The following is an 8,288-nucleotide window of genomic DNA, read 5'->3' on the forward strand; positions in this document are numbered from 1 at the left end:
GTCACCTTGATGAAATCCACTCTTCACCTTCCAGACCTGGTAATGAGAAGAAGGATTTCCCGTCTCTTGCTTATTCATTAAATTTTCTTTCCTAATCAAGTACTTCGACAGGAATTCATCTCAGAACCAGCTTACTTTTCATCACGTGTTGACCACCCAAATAAAGTAGCCGTACCTTTGTGCCGCACTAATCTCTTTTTACATTCTTTTCTTCCGAAGACAAGTAGAGAGTAGAATCACCTTCCCCCTCCATCGCTGCCACTGAGGACCAAGCGTTGTTCAAGTCTGCAGTTACTGAACACTTACTGGTGTAGCTGCAAACTAATGCTGTTGTGTTTTTCCTGTGAATTCCTTTTATTGTTTTGTTCTTTATTTACATTGTACCCACCCCCTCTGTAACGCCCTCTGGGTCTTGAGGGTACACTAATAAAAAAATTAAAAAACAATGATGGGTCGGAGCATATACAGCAGACAATACCAAATGATAACTAGCACATCACCGCCTTTCTTAAAAAGGTAAGTGCACAAATCATTGTATTCTACCGGCATTATTATATGGCGCAGAAACTTGCAGGCTAACAATGAAACGTGATAATATTTTAAGAACCATGCAATGGCCAATTTAACGAAAACTATCAGGCGTAACGTTAGGAAGACAGCGGTTCGGATTTGAGAGAAAACGGGGATAGACAATATTCTAGTTGGCATTAGGTGGAAATAAGTGAGCTGAGCAGGCCATGGAATGCGTACGGAAGATAACGCGTGGCCTAATAAGTTACAGGATGGGTGCTGTCATGTGTGGAGTGCGCGACACGGTGCGGTGGATGGAGATAGACAAGAAGGAGACGAAACGGAATGCGCGCACGGAGGCAAAATCCGTGCTGGATGGAAGACAACAACGTCGAAGAGCGTCCGGCACGTGAACACGCGGCGCAAGAAGAGAAAATAAAAGGAAAACGCATCCAATCAAAAGAAAACAGGCAGCTTTGAGCGGGCAATCAGCTAAAGACGATACGGCCAGAGCGGCAGAAAATTCAGGCGCGCTGGCAGAAGAGGGGGACCTCCAGGAAGCGACGCCAGGAGAAGGTCGGCAACCGGACCGGGAGTTGAAGACGAGCCGTCGCGTTCCGGACCCGAGCCTCCAGGACTTCACCCGACCGGGGCCTCCTGCTAACCCGTTCCCGGGTGTCGCCACTCTACTCGATCAAGAACTGCTGCCCGAGGCCGGCGAGCTTCTGCGCCCATGGGCAGAACGTGAGCAGTCGGGCTACGGACCCGAGTTCTACACCTAGCTGCCTGGCCAGAACGCCGCCGCCGTCTGCCCGTGCCGCCAAGCCGTCCCAGTCCAAACCAGATATGCCGTAATCGGATCGCCTGTTCAAGGGTCCAATAAACCGACCTTCCTTTGTTGAGATCAACACCGCTTCTTGTATCGTCTCATCTCCGCTTCTCTGCGTCGAAACTGTTGTACGCATTCACACGTGTGATATGTCCGAACTTGTGTGCTATTGATATAATTCTAGCTCTGAGTGTGTTTATTGTCAAGATATGTCTTTGAAAGTTTGTTTTATAGGTTGTTTTCGTTCTAGCTTTATTAAATGTTTGTGTGCGTTTTACTACAAACAGCTTTGTCCTCAATTGGGTTCTCGAAGGCTCCACCTCAGACAACCATAAGAACCAATTAAACAAAAAAAACCTGCATCACAGGTGCCAAGGGAGGAGAAGCGCAGTCGAGGACGGCGAATAATTCGGTGGTGTGAAGTGCGAACCTTTATAGGCATAACTTGGGATGAGCTAGCTGGGTTCAGCACCACCGGGGGAGACTTTCGTCCTGCAGCGGAGACAAAAATTGGCTGATGGTGATCATAAGACATTCGCTTACTTAGTAGACGAATATGTTACCGTGTTCCGAAAAAGTCACATGAAGAGTCCATCTTTGCCAGCCAGCATTCGTAGCCATAAAGCAGGCGGTCTGAAAACCACTGACAACAGGGAGAGCACGTGTTTTCCCCAAAGCGATTGTTCTTACAGGCGCAGAGTCCACAATTCGAGCAGTTCTGCGCCTTCAAAATTCAGGGCACGTGACGTCCACCACTGGTTGCAATGGAAGCCACTAGCCTTTCAGGCTCGTCCTTGCATACACTGCTGCAACACACAGAGGGCCCTTGCGAGCGTGCACTTGCGAGCGTGCACAGAGGGCGCTGCGAGCGTGCAGCTGAATGATGAAAGCGATTAGCGTGTACGCCTTGACCGAAACGCATCGAGGAGATTTGGAGCAGCCGCCTGTTATTGACAATTTTGTATGGGAAGGGTGCCACAGAATGACCGGGTCAAGAAAAGGCGGAGGCGTAGGCGTACTAATTAGGCGAGGTCTGAAGTGGCCAAGGAAAAACGAGACATGTAAAGAGCATTTATGGATTAGCGGCACATGGCAAGGTAAAAAGACGTGGCTGGGAGTAGCTTACGTATGGACAGGTAGTGATAGCAGAGAAAAAAAAAGGAATTGGTTGATTGCATTAGAAGCGATATTAATGAGTTTAGTAAATCGGGCCAGATGATATTAGTGGGAGATATGAACGCACACATGGACGATTTAGACTGATATACTGATTACAACGGCTCTCTAGTGCTGGTTCTGTGTGATTAACAGAACCTTATAGTAGTTAACAGGGAGAATAAGTGTCATGGACAGGTAACGTACCCATGAGGAAACAGGCAGTGATGTATCGACTACGCCTTAGTCTCAGAAATGGTCTACGAACAACTAGACCAAATGATAATAGACGAACATGGACAAAATAGCCTGGGAAGCGATCATAGACGTTTAGCATTAAAGTTTGGGCGAGATACCAGCGCAGAACATGAACCAATTGCCTCAGAGTTTATAAGGAGTTTATGAGCTATAAGTTTGTAAGTTTACGAGCAAATAACAGAGATCGCAAACAACATAGAGAAGAAAATTGAGGCTTTTCCTACAGCAGTCTGGGAATATAAGGAACTGGTGGACGTTATGCAGCATGAAATAAGGCGGACACGGCAAAACAATTGTTGGATTAGAAAGAGAAACCACGTAAGTGGTGGAACAAGGAAATTATACAAGCTATAGAAGAGCGTAGGGCTCATCGAGAAGCCAAAAAGTTGGGATTACAAGAAGGAAAGGTGCTCCTTAGATGGAACACATACCGTGAAAAGAAAAGGGTTGCGATTGAGCTAGTACAAGAGAAAATTAAATGCGCAAGTGAACGTTGGGTGCACAACATTTACAAAAGAGACAAAGCCACTCCAAAAAGATTCTGGAACCATATAAAAGCACTCTGAGCTCCACCTAAAAACTCGCAAACGGCTATAAGGGATGAAGACGGTAACATCTACGAAGGAGACGATGCGCTGCGGTACATCACAGATGTTATTAGGAATAACTTCGGCACGAGAAAAAGCTTAGTTCAGACACGAGATCCAGCAACAGCAGAGAGGCCAGAGAGATCAAAATTTAGCATAGTAAGCTTTTATTGGAAAAAGGCAGCAGAAAATGTCCCTAACAACACGGCAGCAGGACCCGATGAAATCCGAAATACCGCTAATCAAAAACCTCGGTCCAAAAAGCAAGGAACTGTTGACTAAGGCGATAGAGCAAGTGATTAGAACAAAGAAAATTTCCGTTAGATGGCGTGAAAGCAAGATGAATCTCATCTACAAAAGCAAAGGAGATAAGGATAAGACGAGCTCGCACAGGCCAGTTACAGTAACGTCGGTGATATATAGAATGGCAATGCAAGCTATAAATTACAATTGTCGAAGTAGGTGGAGAAAAACGTTGTATTGGGGGAACTACAGAATGGGTTCAGGCCAGGCAGACGCTTAGAGGATAATATGTTTGTACTAACTCAGTGCATAGAGATTTCAGCAGCTCAGAAAAAACCTTTATGGACAGCATTTCTAGATAATAAAGGAGCTTATGGCAACGTAGACAAGGAATTGTTGTGGGATATTCTTCAATACGAAGGCATAGATGACGATTTCGTGGAGTTGCTGAGGGAGATATATAGAGAAAACCAAGTACAAGTGGTATGGGAAGGTCGAAAAGGAAATGAAATGGTGGGAATTCACGAAGGATTGAAGCAAGGATGCCTCGGTCACCATTGTTGTTCACGCTTTACATCAAGGGTGTAGAAAGACGACTGGGAAACAGCGAAATAGGTTTTGATTTATCGTACTGCGTAATGGACAAATGGTGCAACAGAAGGTCCCAGGACTGATGTACGCAGACGACATTGTGCTAATAGCGGACAATAAAAAAGATTCAGAGATACTTGCGAATATCTGTGGGAATGCAGCGACAAATCTAGGCCTTAAGTTTAGCACAGAGAAATCAGGAATTATTATATTTAATGAAGAGACGAGTAACTTCGTGGTGTCAATTCAACAGCAAGTAATACCCATAGTGAAGCGATACAAGTACCTCGGCGTACACATAAACGAAGGAAAGAATTACTCAAGCAACCACCAAGATAATCTGAAAATTTCGGGGGGAAGCGGAATGTAGCAATAATGAAACACAGAGCACTGTGGGGCCACAATAAGTATGAGGTGGTGTGTGGAATCCGGAAGGAGTAATGGTGCCAGCGCTAACATTCGCAAATGCCATTCTATGCTTAAAATCGAATATCTTGTCGGGTTTGGAAGTTAACCAAAGATTAGTATGCCGGTTGGCTTTGGAAGCCCACGGTAATACCACAAATGAGGCAGTTCAGGGTGAGATGGGTTGGGCCTCTTTTGAAGTCAGAGAAGCACAGAGCAAAATTAGTTTTCAAGAAAGGGTCAGGACCATGGATGAAAGTAAATGGGTGTCTAAAGTGCACAAGTATCTCTGCATGAAAAGCATGGACACAGAATAGAGGAAGAGGTCAAGGAAGTTGGCAACCATGTACAGGATAATCGAAAGTGTGTATAGAAAACCCGGAGTCATCAGAAAGAAAGTGAGAGAAATAGAGACCGTGAATTGTATGCAAAGAATGGAAACAAAAAGGACAATGGAGAATAACAAGAATGAGAAGAAAGAAATTAGAAGGAAAATCTGTACGATAACACAAAGGGCAGTGCCTTGCTATTTGAGGCTTGAGCCGGTTGCCTAAGGACCAAAACATACCGGAACAAATATTCGGAACTAGATGAGGCATGTGTATGCTGCAGTAAAGATTCCAGAGACCACTCAGCACATCCTAATGGAATGCGGCGGGATCCACCCAGCGAGAACCGTAGGTAACGTGCAACTCCCAGAAGCGCTTTGGTTTAAAGTGGAAGAAAACATCAACAGATCAGCCGTAGAGACGATTAGAGTACTGGTAGAAAAAAAGCAGGGAAAATTTGGATACGACCTTAAAATCATAGGTAGCGGTACAAGGTAAATTTTTGAAAAAGAAAAAGAATAATAGGGGTACACAAAAATTCTAGATAAAGCACATGTATAGTGTGCCTGATTAAATCAAGCAGGCTAGGTGACTATTTGTCGCCGCCCCGTTTCAAAGGGGATGCCAATAAATCATCGTCTGATCGTGTATACAGCACGGCGGCACTGACCGTGCGAGCGAGCTCAAGTGCCGGTTTATTTTCAAAAGCAACAAGACAAGACGTGAGAACAAAAGCGAAATAAAAATATATTTACCTTCTATTGTTTTCTGCATATCTTGTTCCAACTTCTCATAAACACCAAACGCTAGATCGTCCTCTGGTATATCGTGTTCAGTTAGCCACCCTCCACAGGCGTACGAGTAAAAATCTTCACAACGATCAGCAGAGTAATTAAGGGACGCATTGATGAGTCTCGCTGAAAGCAAACATAGCTTCAGAATAAATATTCTACCCAAAGCCTCGGAAAGCTGTGAAAAATGTTCGTCACTTCCCTATCCTGTGTGCTGGGAGTGTTGAAGCAAAAATGTTTAAGAAAGAAAAAAAAAACTTCAATAGTTATAGTCTTTTGCTTTTGCACATGCAGAATCGATAATTCGACGAGATTAATTTTTATCTGAAAGGCATACATTGAACATCTCTTCATAAACACACCATAAGCGTTAAGCCAGTGCACTCATGTCAAAAGCTGTAAATACTTAATATTGCCAGAATGATCACTGATTTGAATTTCTTGCACCACGCTTCTTCCTTGCTCACTACCGCTTGCGATATCGTATTATATATGTTTACTTGCTTCAACATTCCACTCTAGTGCCCTATGTTCTCTCATTGTGAAGCTGTCCTGGCATTATTTATTTTTACAAGATGCTGATATTACAGTAAACCTCTGTATATCCATCGTCGCAGAGGCAATGGAACAGGGCAGCATCGGCAGCGTCGCTTGCGCTCGCTTTTCACAACTCTGGCAGCTCGCTATGGAGTACTGTACTGCGGGGGCCGACTTTGCCCGGGCCCCACACGGGTTCGTCGCTCCAAGGTCGGACCCACTCGGGGCCCATCGATGCATGAACAGGCCCGGCCTGTGCTCACCAGGGATGCTTGTTCTATACTTTCCTTAAAGATATCACTATCTCGCTCGTTTATTCAAAGACATTACAGTATGTCTACAGTGCAGCAAGGATAAAACACTGTGAACAGCTTTCTCCTAAAAAGCACTTGTGCAGCTATAGCCAGAAAAGACAGAAAGAAGCAAAACCTGGGTTAAAAGATTCTGGCAAGGCACTTTATTGTGAAGAACTGTAACGAAACCTTGCGTACACTTTTTCTTGTACACCCCAGGCACTATGGACGCTAGACAAATATGTAACAAAAGGCGAAACATTGAAAGTGACAACGAGGATTAGCGTAGCACGCTAGCTCATTGAAAGTTGTATGAACAATACGATGAGTCGACATGGCGCTACGCAACAGGCGAGCCTACTGCAGCTGCGCAACAGGAACAGCGTCCTGACAAATACCTGCCGTGACACTACGCTGTAGGGGGAGGAATGTTGACAACGGCATTACAGGTGTCGCATTTCAGTAGTGCACGAGATGAAACAGACGGATAACAGGCAAACACTTTGGCCATTGGCAGCGCTAGATGCAGCCCGACGTTTACTCTTTTTAGCGTTCAGATCTGAGTATGCACTAGGGTTTGGTAAGCAGACAACTTCTCAGTAGGAACTCTCAAACGTGAGCGTGCAACGCTAATGACACCTATATAAGTCAGAATGCTGCCCTGGCTACGGCAGCGGTGATTAAGCTGAGCGCAAGGGTGATTCATTTTGTTACACAGGGTGGAACACGATGTAGCCATACCTATCCCGGTACGGGCTACATCCTGCGTGAGGTTGTCACGGCTACGACGCTCTTGAAGCTGGACGTATCCTTCAAGCGTGGTTTACGCATGCGCGTCAATACCGTGACAGCACGATGGTACCGGCGTGAGCGCCTTAAGGTGACCTGATTCCTATCTCAATAAAATGGTTCTTATGAATAGCTCTCCCAGTGACAAAAAGCTAGACAAATTTATAAAAAGAAATAAGTCGCAATTTCGCCCGAAATGTGAGGCATCGATTGTGATAGCAAATTCGTAGATAGTTATACGAAGTAAGGATAGTAGTTTTATCGTCCATATAAACTCGGAAACCTTCGCTTACTAACTAAATTAACAAGTATGGTGTTACGCGTACACGAGCTAACGTCAACACATCTCACTCGAAGACCGCGGAAACGGCATGTCAAAACGCTGGAGTGAGGAAGCGCGGTTGCAGGGAGCGAATTCACCTTCGTGCTGCTTCTCGATTCAAAGTCGATCTAATTGGCGAAAAGACAGCGCATACAAAGCTATCAGCACTCGGCGCACTCTGTCCCCATGGCAAGTCATTTTCATGGTAAGGCCCGTGGGGCCCTGCCATACGCAGTAGCCGCCGGAGTAGAAACACCCATGCACCTCGCTCCGCTACCACCGGTACTGTGCGTTTCATCCCCGATTTCCTCCCGTGTGCGAGATTTAGCCGCCATTATTGGCTCACCCTCGCAAGCTTTCACTCGCACATACAGCATACGGCGCGTACTTTTTACGGAACATCACAGCGATGGCAGAAGTGCACCTGGAGTGTCCAAATAATTGCTATCGCAATCAAAAGCCACAGGCCTGCGCGGCAAACGCAGCGCAATCAAAGCGTATGCCGGAGGCGCGGCTCCATAGGAGCTCCATTTTCGGCAACACGCACTAGAGGGTCTTCGCGGCAAAGGCTCTTTGCGTCATTTTCGTGAGAACGAAATCAACTGTCCGCCCGCCGTTGACGCTGAGCTGTAGCTTGTGCAGCTTTCAG

The 8,288-nt window shown here is 45.7% G+C and overlaps 1 long non-coding RNA gene across 1 annotated transcript in view; it reads right to left on the minus strand.

Annotated features, from left to right (window-relative positions):
• Positions 1-5,850, minus strand: part of LOC125942972 (uncharacterized) — a 39,224-nt gene extending 33,374 nt beyond the window's left edge. The window contains exon 1 of the long non-coding RNA XR_007465453.1: positions 5,663-5,850. This is a non-coding gene — a long non-coding RNA (uncharacterized LOC125942972). The remainder of the gene's footprint in view (positions 1-5,662) is intronic.
• Between the last annotated feature and the right edge of the window lie 2,438 nt (positions 5,851-8,288).

The sequence above is a fragment of the Dermacentor silvarum genome, chromosome 2 (genome assembly GCF_013339745.2).
Source record: "Dermacentor silvarum isolate Dsil-2018 chromosome 2, BIME_Dsil_1.4, whole genome shotgun sequence".
In the NCBI taxonomy this organism is placed as follows: Eukaryota; Metazoa; Arthropoda; class Arachnida; order Ixodida; family Ixodidae; genus Dermacentor; species Dermacentor silvarum.